The sequence below is a fragment of the Camelina sativa genome, chromosome 6 (genome assembly GCF_000633955.1).
Source record: "Camelina sativa cultivar DH55 chromosome 6, Cs, whole genome shotgun sequence".
Classification (NCBI taxonomy): Eukaryota; Viridiplantae; Streptophyta; class Magnoliopsida; order Brassicales; family Brassicaceae; genus Camelina; species Camelina sativa.
Window position 1 is genome coordinate 2,364,643 of NC_025690.1, and position 10,491 is coordinate 2,375,133.

The 10,491-nt window shown below is 29.7% G+C and overlaps 2 long non-coding RNA genes across 5 annotated transcripts; one reads left to right on the top strand and one right to left on the bottom strand.

Moving 5' to 3' along the window:
• Positions 7-2,685, bottom strand: LOC109133466. Of its 4 annotated transcripts, none has more exons than XR_002038578.1 (9): positions 2,397-2,685; positions 2,018-2,094; positions 1,761-1,850; positions 1,574-1,661; positions 1,374-1,452; positions 1,137-1,277; positions 904-936; positions 641-789; positions 7-391 (listed from the first exon to the last, which is right to left on the bottom strand). It is a non-coding gene; the product is annotated as an uncharacterized LOC109133466 (long non-coding RNA). The 4 variants fall into 4 exon arrangements; XR_002038577.1 differs by having other exon boundaries at positions 2,315-2,685; XR_002038580.1 differs by having other exon boundaries at positions 1,574-1,670; positions 2,315-2,685.
• LOC104790162 lies at positions 7,822-8,672 on the top strand. The gene is made up of 2 exons (XR_768642.2): positions 7,822-7,976; positions 8,082-8,672. It is a non-coding gene; the product is annotated as an uncharacterized LOC104790162 (long non-coding RNA).

Here is a 10,491-nt window from a genome sequence, read left to right on the forward strand (position 1 = left end):
AGTCAGCAAAGACAGGATTGTTTGTGTGGATGACAAAAGCATAATCGCCACATATGACTTCTTGAATTAGCACCGCCATGCAAATGGCATCATGAAACAACTTTTTGCGTAAATGGCTTCAACTGATCCCATTTGCTCATCAAACCTTGACAGCACGGGTCTTCAACTTTTGCCTCCAAGAAGAGGCGTCCCGATAATATACTTCGTCTCGGCTAATAAACAAACCCAATACCGAATCGACCAAACAATCTTCTTCAGATTCGATTTAGTCAGACAATTTCTCAAACTTGTTCCTCCAATATCTTACACCTTTTCAATGTAAGGTTTAAATATTAGAAGCAAACATGTGGAATACTCTTGAGCATATATATAGCCACTGCACCAACAGCTTCTGCATAAAGCAACATAGAGGATCAGAAAACAGTAGATTATATTCATAAGAATAGTAGATCAAAGTGAAGATTATTAAATATGAATCATTGAAAGGATCACAGGAAAACCAGCAATAAATAACCAAAAGCTGAATTTCATTAGTATAAGCTCTTGAAAACTCAAAAAGGCTAATATAAGAAAACAAAGGTTCATTGAACCGTTTCTTAAACTCATAAAGTTTATAAGCTTAAGAGAGAAAGATATGTACCTCTCAATCTCTGGTTTGTTTTTAGAGCTAAACAAAAACAAATTTCCATGAGGATATACATCACTCCAGCTTCCAAAATTTGTAGAACAGAGTTGTTAAATTCCCATATAGACCTTGAACTTCTTTCACTACTTCTTTCCCATATAGAACTTGAATTCCCATATAGTAACCAAAATCAAATGCACAATGAATTGAGAGATTCCAAAAGCTCCATGGAGATAGAGATTTTCAAAGATTTGTTTAAAAGAGAAGAGAAGAACTACCTCCTTACATCTTAGATCTCGTGAGATAACTACCTGCAACCACAAAAATTATATCAGAGAGACTCCAAATATTTTAGTCTGTGATCATTGTCATGTCAATTTCAAAAGGTAGATAATGAAGCTTGACAAAGTATACATTAAAATAAATATATATAAGCTTTTACTATGATAATTATGATGAACATATTAGAAAACTGATATTGAAGATGTCATCACTGAAGCATTTGGCTAACCTCCATTCCAAGGTGCACCTTCTAAACATCCATTCCAATGTGCACCTTCTAAACACGGATCGCTAAACCCTAAACCCTACCTTTAGTGACTCTTGACCAGGAAAGATTCAAACCCTTCTGAGCATGCTACGCCTTGTTTATCTGTTTGAAAACAATAAAGTATCATTCACACCAAGTATCGTTCAAAGAAAAACACTAAAAAATCTCAGAAAAGAGAGTTAAGTGAAGCAAAATTACCTTCTAGATCTAGTGGCAACACCAATTAGAATCTTTCATGGGTATCCAACTAATTTCCAGGTTTAACATGTCCTTCTTCCTGCAATGTTAGAAAGACAATTGTTATCATCAAAAAGGCACAAGAGCACAAGAGTCATCATCAAAAGGCTAAACGGAAAAGAGCACAAACATAACAGGGAATACAAAAATCAAAACCATACCAAATGTTTAGCCTTTCTAGCTTGATCCTTAGCTTAAAGTTCAGCTTCTTCTTCCGCTAGCTTATGTGCAATAAGATGCTTAAATGTGCTGATAAAACTCGAACATATTACACAAACCCAAACACTTTTCAACATTTTCCAAATCAAATCAAAACCACGGTTTTCAAGAATCTAGTTACTATCTCACCAGTGTATCATCTCCTTTGGTCTTCTTCATGATCGCTTTAAAGACATTACATCCATCAGAGCAAACTTAGCATCAAACTTTCATCCAAATCTTGAAACCACAAGAAAGTATTGGTTAATTGCTAGATCACGGCAATTTAAAAAAGGCATATACTGATGGAGAAGAAGCAAGCCTAAGTTGGATATTGTATTCAAATGGCGTCATAGGAATAACACACTCTCAACATTAAAAAAATTATTAATACAAATTGCCAGTACCTTTGGCAAAAATGGCATGTGTAATGTCTTCGTAGACATGTGAGTAATTCATTATCACCATAGAATAGAATGGATTCCTAGAGAATTCACACATAGGATATCCAGGTAAGCTCATTTAAAATTCTAGAAAACAAAAAAAAAACTGACTAAATTACTAAAATTCTAATTTTGATGTACATAGCGGATAATATGGAAACAGAATAGAGAAATATATCTCCGATCTTGAGTTCAGCGGTTAATTTCACAGAATAGAAAATTAAGCTGACAAAATAAAGATTAATAAAAAAACAAACCTACCCCAAAGAAGAAAGCTCCTACTGTGATAACTATGATGAACATCTCCAAGACTCTCATAAAAAAATAGGGAAAAAGTACGAACCAGTGACCTCGAAAACCTGATCTTGTTTACCCGCCATCGTCAACATGAATTTTAACAGGGGAATTGGATTTAGTTAAAAAGCGAAAGAGAGATTATGGTTTGGAAGGAAACAAATAGATTGAGAATAAAATAAAAAGGTAACAAATGATTTAGTTAAAACATGTAGCTGAATCCTCCAAATAAAGAGAGAATTTGTGTTTAGTTCTGCTGATCAAGAGTTGTTGTGTAAGCTTCTAGGAAAATGAATTTGGGGATGGAGACGGCTACAGAAGCATAGAGATTTTTTAGGTTTTTTAAATTGATTGACATGATTATAATGAATCAACGGTCACTATTTAGTCAAGAGGATCCGAAAATAACATAAGCGGGTCAAAAAGATCCGCGCTTTTATCCGAATTCAGCAGAAGCCATATTACATTTTTACCCATTTTGCAAATGATTTATTTGGTCATAAATCCAATGGCATAACCTTGTGATTTCTTACAAAACAAAAGTTTATTAGTTAAACGATTTTACAAATAATAGTAGGGATATTACAGAAATATTAATAAAAATTAACAAAATTTCAAAAATCAAAATAATTAAATTTAAAATGTTACTTATTTAGATCTCAAAATATTAATATATCAAAATTGTTAAGGTGAATATAGAAATTCTATAAATTATTTAAAATTTGTTTAGAAGAAAAATTATTTTTGGAAACTCGTAATAAGATTATAAGAAATATTTTATTTTAAAATTAATGTTTAATAATTATTGGAAGATAATAACAATAAATACATCGTATTTAAATTACTTTTTAGAAATGTTGATTACAATCTTAATATAATAAAATAATTAAGATTTTAGATCAGAAACTTAACAAAGGAAAATAATAGAGATTTTTTATGAGATAATATCTCAAGATTTTCAAACGAAACCACAATAGGATATATAATCTTGAAATAATATATAACATGTCATAAAAATAACTAATTTTAAAAAAAAAGTTTTTAATTTTTAGATATGAATTATTTTCATTTTGATAGTTTTATAGATTGGAAAATATAAATATGTTATAAACATGTATATTAATCTTATGTTATAAACACGCAGTTATTATAATTTTCCAATATAAAGTTATAAACAATATCAACCTTATGTATTTCACTTTATTAGTACATGTATTCTCCAATAATATATTTACGAATTCAGAGACAATTCTATCATATAATTATGAGATTTATCAAATAACAAACAAACTTGGTTACCAAGTATTAAAAAATGTGATATTTTGACATTATATATATTCCGGGAGGAATAAATTTACTATATTACTTGAAGTATAAATTTATAAATTTTGTTCTATTTAAAATATACCAAAATAATACTTACTTACCCTTACTTACTAGATTGATACTTACTAAATTTTGATATATTTATAATATATTATTTCTTAATTACTTACCCTACTAAATTTGAAAAATGATAATCTTGCAGTTTCCATAATTCTCGAAAATTTAAATTAAATTGGATTAATTTATTTAAATTTGGTTAAAAACTTTTTAAAAAATCAAGGATATTTTAAAACTAATACTAATATATTCATTTTTATCATTAATCTCACTTTTTAATCAATTTCAAATTTTTGAATTCGATTTTTGTTTTGTACTAATCTGATAATCATTTTTTTTAGTATAGACTAATAATTAATATAGAAAGCTAATCTTTATCAAATCCAAATTATTAACTTTAATAATATATAATTTATTATATTCAAAGATTTTTCCACAAGTTTAGCAATACATAAAATAGAAATTAAATGTATTTGATTCAATAATAAATGTTACCACCATCAGCGGCTATATTAAAGAACCCATTCCTTAAAATTAGTTATCAAAATCTAAAATCTCAGCATAAAAAAGGAAGGAACAAAACAATTTCATCATAAATGTTGCGCATCTTCAACGACTATCAACTAATAAATTCCTTAAAAATAGTTACCAAAATCGCAAAGAAACTAATTTGAAAAATACATAATTGATTCATTACATGATCTAAATATTTAAAATAAGGCAAATAATCAAAAATAATCACAATAATTCCTATACTTAAGTTTTATTCTATGGCATTTTTTAACTTATACCATACCTAAAAATTCAAAAATAAAACATAAATTTCTACCAAGGACTGAAAATCTTTAATTATAATAATGTATAAGAAAATATTAAATTATATTCATGTTTATGCACATAATTTCATATCATAAAATTTAAATCAAATTCTGATTAAAAGTCCAATCTATTTATGATATTACGATGAGAAGTAGTGGACATGAGACATAAATGAGTTATTCGTATAATAGAAAGCATTTTACTTTAACGATTTTCAAAAGAAGGTTGACTATATGACATATAAAGAATTATCTTGAGAAAGGTATTTTGAGAATTTGGGGTATTTTTAAAAATATTTTGAGAGTTTTTGAGAATTATAATTTCTACTAACTATATAAATTAAACATTCAAATGGAGAACACATGTTTTTTTTTCTAAATTCCAAAATTTATTAATAACATTATTATGTTGGTACTTATTTAAAAGAGAATGGTTAAAGGACATAAATTTTCTAACTGGATGGATCGGCACGAGGCGAGATGGTATGGGATGGGATGGGACTAGACTCGATTTAACACCCCGTAACAAAATTACTTTAACATTTTCAATAAACATGGGCTGTGTTTGATATTATTGACAGATTACAAAAACAATTGTATATTTTCCAGCTAATGAAGATGATGATCATGTTTATTTTTGGTACGGTTTGAAGTATTCTACTTATACACTAAAATATTGACAAAACACTGTAAAAGAGTGACCAACTAATTTTTATGAAAAAATACTACTATTATACAGTTAATATTTTACGACCTACAAGGGTTTATTATTTGATTGAAGATATGTTTTACCAATGTATTTTTGAATTAATTTAATTTACTAATTAAGTACATATACTTTAAAAACCAATAATTAAATTTTGAGAAAATTCAAGTTTTTTCATGGTACTAAGACGAGAAATAGTATATGTAAACTGAAACGGGTAAATTCGAATAATAAAAAACAATATATTAAATTTTTTTTTAAAAGGGACATAAATTTTAGATAAAAGTACGAAATCAATAAATATCAGTAGATAAATACAAGTGTCAAGCTTTCACTAATATGGATAAGAACTGATTATGTGACATGTAATTAACGACTTTGGAACGGGCACTTTAAAAATATTGGTATTTTTGAAAAATAATTATATAATTTTCAAAAATTATAATTTTTGAATCATTTTAACTAACTAAAAAAAATATTCAACGGAGAAATCTGGTACCCCGTCTAAGTTTCTTACCCAATCTCTTTTAGTAAATATTGTTTAACGAGTAATTATTTAAAAGAGAGCGAACATAAAATAAAAATTCTGATGGATACGGGTTGAGACGGGACGAAAGTGGATGGGGTTATGACGTGATGGGGTGGGACAAGACTAGACGTATTTTCTTTTCCAAAGTAATACGTCTTGGTTTAAATGTTTAAAAATTTACATGAAAAATAACACACCTATGCTTAGCACCGAGGTTAATATAATTCTTTGTCATTTTAGGAATTTAAAATTTGTATGAAATATTTTGTTCCTTCATGTGGCACGGATTACTACCTTTAGACGGGTTATTTGAGAATTTTGGATATTTTTGAAAATATTTTCAGATCTTTTGAGGTTATAATTTCTACTAACTATTTAAATTAAACATTCAAAGGGAGATATCCATGATATTTTACCAAGGATGTATTAATATCATCAGATACACGGATGCCTTTCAAAATGAGACGTAGACAATTTCCGATAACATTTGCTTTTGCAATGACTATCAACAAAATTCAAGGTTAGTCTCTCTCAAATGTTTGTTTATATTTGCCAAGACCTATTTTCTCTCATGGCGAGCTATATGTAGCAATGTCCCGTGTAAGCAGTAAATCAGGATTGAAAATTCTCATAAATGATCTAGAAGGATAACCTCAAAAGAAAACAAGGAATGTCGTCTTCAAAGAGGTTTTCCAAAAAAAATTTGATCCATCTTCATGCATACCATTGTAAGACTCTGTTTTTACTTTGATTCCATTATTACACAATGTATAGCTTTGTTCTTCGTTTAACATTATTTGATCTATGATTTTGTTTGTTTTTACAGGTTTTCTTTTATATTTTCAACAATCAAATAAAATGCTAAAATGTTATTATTCATGTTTGTTGAGAAATAAGTTTTATCCCATATATACATATTGAGTTTTTTTCTTTAATTTATTTCTTATATTTCTAATATTTGATATTCTATTACTATATTATGTCCAATTATTAGTCCATGTTTAATAAATTAATACATTCATTATATTCATGATAAATCTTTAAAAATCAAACTGTGTAATATTTATAGTTTAAAGAAATTATAATAAAATATATACAATTATAATGAATAAATCCATAACACAACAGTTATTAGATATGATATGAAATACAGGATAAAAGCCAGAGGTAATTAGACAAGTTATTAGATATGATATGGAGTACTGGATAGAGGCAAGAGGTAATTAGATATAAATGGAAGGGGTTTTGTGTCAAAGTCAATATCCTGCTCACAAGTATTAGATGTCAAGAATAAGAATATAAAAAATAATATGATTGGTATATGTAATAATAAAAATATAAAAAATACAGGATATTATTATTTAAAGATATAGTAAATATTTTGATCCGTGCTATAGCACGACTTACTACCTCGTTAATATAATATAATTAAATTCACCCAACAATAATTGTAATTTTTCATAAGGATGGTTTTGAGTAACAACTACCAAAGTTATTATTAACGTTTGTTATTCTAGAGAATTTGGATAGTTTTAATTTAGGTAGATATTATTTATTAGGATTGCCTGATTTTCTCCTTAAATAAAAAATTGAATCTTATCGTTTTAATTTAGGTAGATATTATTTATTAAGATTGCCTGATTTTCTTCCTTAAATAAAAAATTGAATCTTATCATTTTAATTTAGGTAGATATTATTGAGGAAATTTGTAATTATACATTAAAATCGTAATTTCAGATAAGGAAATCATTACAAATTACGATTTTAATGTATAATTACATTCATATTCTAAAATCGTTTTAAACAACTTTTCCAGTTTTGTATATAAATATTCTTGCTGGCGTGTAGTCTCTTTCACTTTCAATCCTGATCTTCCCTTTCTTTTGAGTTGATTTTGTTACCTTGATCCTCTCATGTGACTCAAGGCCACATGTCCAACAGAAGGTGTGGCCACACAAACAGACCACATCGAAATCAACTTCGGCATTTTCGTTAAGCAGTATGGCGTATTCACAACCCGATAAAGGACACTATTTGATGGTTGCTTTATGGCACTCCATGAAGGATCCAAGAAGCCATCCCTCGTACATCTCCTTCACTGGGTCAGTCAGTTTCTCGATGGTATCGGATCCAACAGAGGCGACACAGCCTTGGTTAACTCACGAGATGATGAGTAGGCAACAGATTCCGCAGGTTAGTAACTACAAAAGCACCTCTATATTTATTTATTTATTTGTATATCGATTTAACAAAATATCTTCAAAATTATAAGTCTTTATTTTTATTTTTTTTCTGCAGCAATGGAAGCCGATGGTCAGAAATACTTTGTTCTCGTAAAAACCGAAGTTCGTGACAAGATGACGGAAGAAATCAATCTGATCTCGGAATTCTTCTCTGTGTCAAAGTCGGTTGCCTATTCATCATCTCTTGCCTTAACTAAGGCTGTGTCCCCTCTGTTGGACCCGATACCATCCAGATCCTGACTGACCCAGTGAAGGAGATGTAGGAGGGATGGCTTCTTGGATCCTTCATGGAGTGCCATAAAGCAACCATCAAATGGTGTCCTTTATCGGGTTGTGAATAGCCATACTGCTTAACGAAGATGCCAAAGTTGATTTCGATGTGGTCTGTTTTGTGTGACCACACCTTCTGTTGGACATGTGGCGTTGAGTCACATGGGAGGATCAAGGTAACAAAATCAACTCAAAAAAAGGGAATATCAGGATTGAAAGTGAAAGAGACTACAAGTCAGCAAGAAGTATTTATATACAAAACTGGAAAAGTTGTTTACTCACAATAATTTAAAGAAAAATTTACAGCCTTTTTAGTAAATTTAATTAATCTATGTAATACCAGATGAATTGTCGCTTACGCTTGGTGTTGTGAATTTCTTGTTGTGTGAAGAAACAAAAGACAATGAACAGAGACAAAACACAACTGCTTTTTCCCAAAGAATCTTCATGTTGTACTTCTTCAAAGACGCCATTCTCATTTTTGATTACCTATCCGAATGCAAGTATTCATTCACTCTACCTTCAGAATTAGGAGCTTGCGAATCTGCAGGAGAAGTGGTCGGACTGAAAGACGAAGGCCCTGTGAATTATGAACGATTAGCTTTGTTAATAACATATTAAAGTGTATACAATTGTCAATAAACCTAATATAATTGTCCAAAACAAATGTATACCTGGAGCAGGGAGAGGAGCTGCTGTAGCTGCAAAGGTTCACAAATAATCCAGGACCTACCTTGTAGAATGACACAGCAACAAAATCTGCAGGATGCTCCAATAAATCAGGTGGTAGTGTAGCACAACCCTTTGCAGCATCAATCAAGACTAACCACCGCTTGCTCCTTATAAAAAGTGTATATAAAAGCCATGATGAGAGAAAAATAATAGAAACCAATACGAACGACCCTCTTAAGTCCTATACACTAGTCTTTGTTTGTAAGGGCCTCTCGGTTCACATTCCTCTCCTTGTCATTCTCTACCATCTATTACACATATTACAAGCTCCATTTGGTTAAACAAAGAGTAGTCAGTCTTCTTTCTCCATTCGATTCTACCAAAAGAGATTTCTAGTACTTGATTCCGAGCTAGAAGAAACTCATCAGCTTCAGCTTCAATTTTGTCCAATAGTTGAGCAGTCTTCTTTGGATCCAAGTGATTACCTCTATAGCCCTAACAGATTACAACAAACACATATACCAAGTGATTAGCGAACACTTGAATTTTTTTTAATTTGGATGGGATAAAGTGATTCATCTCTCGTAGATACAATTCTGATAAACCCTAAAACATAAAATCCTATGCTCTAAATAACGAAATGTTCTCTAATATTCAATTGTCAGCATCTTATAGTCTAATACGGAATTGGTTGCCAAAAAAAAAACATACTAATACGGAATAATTACTGTTACTACGATAGGGAGACGTGACGCCGGAGAATGCGAATATATCGGATTAACTTCACGTCTCCAGTGTTAAAACTAGGCATATATCTAGTTTATTTATTCTGTGGCGAAGATGGATTCTCACCAGCCTAAGGATCAGCCACGTTCGTCTTAGTTTAATTGATTAAACAATAGATTTGTCTAGAACTAAATCACATGTTGAAGAACTTTATAAAGTGCTTTCCTTTTGCTTGAATGAACACTATAAAGTTATTTCTTTATATAGATGGATTCGATATTCTTTTTATATATCAAGATATGTGCACACATAATAATATGACTAAATATGTGTGTGCTCATCTAAGAATGGGGAAGCATGATTGACCCCTAAGGCATAATATTTTCTGGATATGGTTTCTTTTCCGATCTACCAAGTGGAAATTGATTTGCATTGTGAAAAAAAAAAAAAAAAAACAATATGAAAGGATGATATTCTAAAAATAGAGAAAAAGACAACAAAAAACACACAAAAAAAAAAACAGCTCAACTGATGTTTATGGTGATGAATTTTGAAAATATTGTTGCATATGGAACATGAATTATAACCCTTTGACAAAGAAAAAAATGTTTTCGAATATATGAGTTAAAAAATCTGACAACTCTATAAAAGTAAAAAAATTTAACCAAAAGCTTATTATAAGATTCATTCATTAGATCATATAATTAATAACGAATCTATGATAATTATGGTTTAGTATACTCGTTAGCATTAGAGAATAATAAATTATTCTTACAAAAATTGTACTATGCACTTCT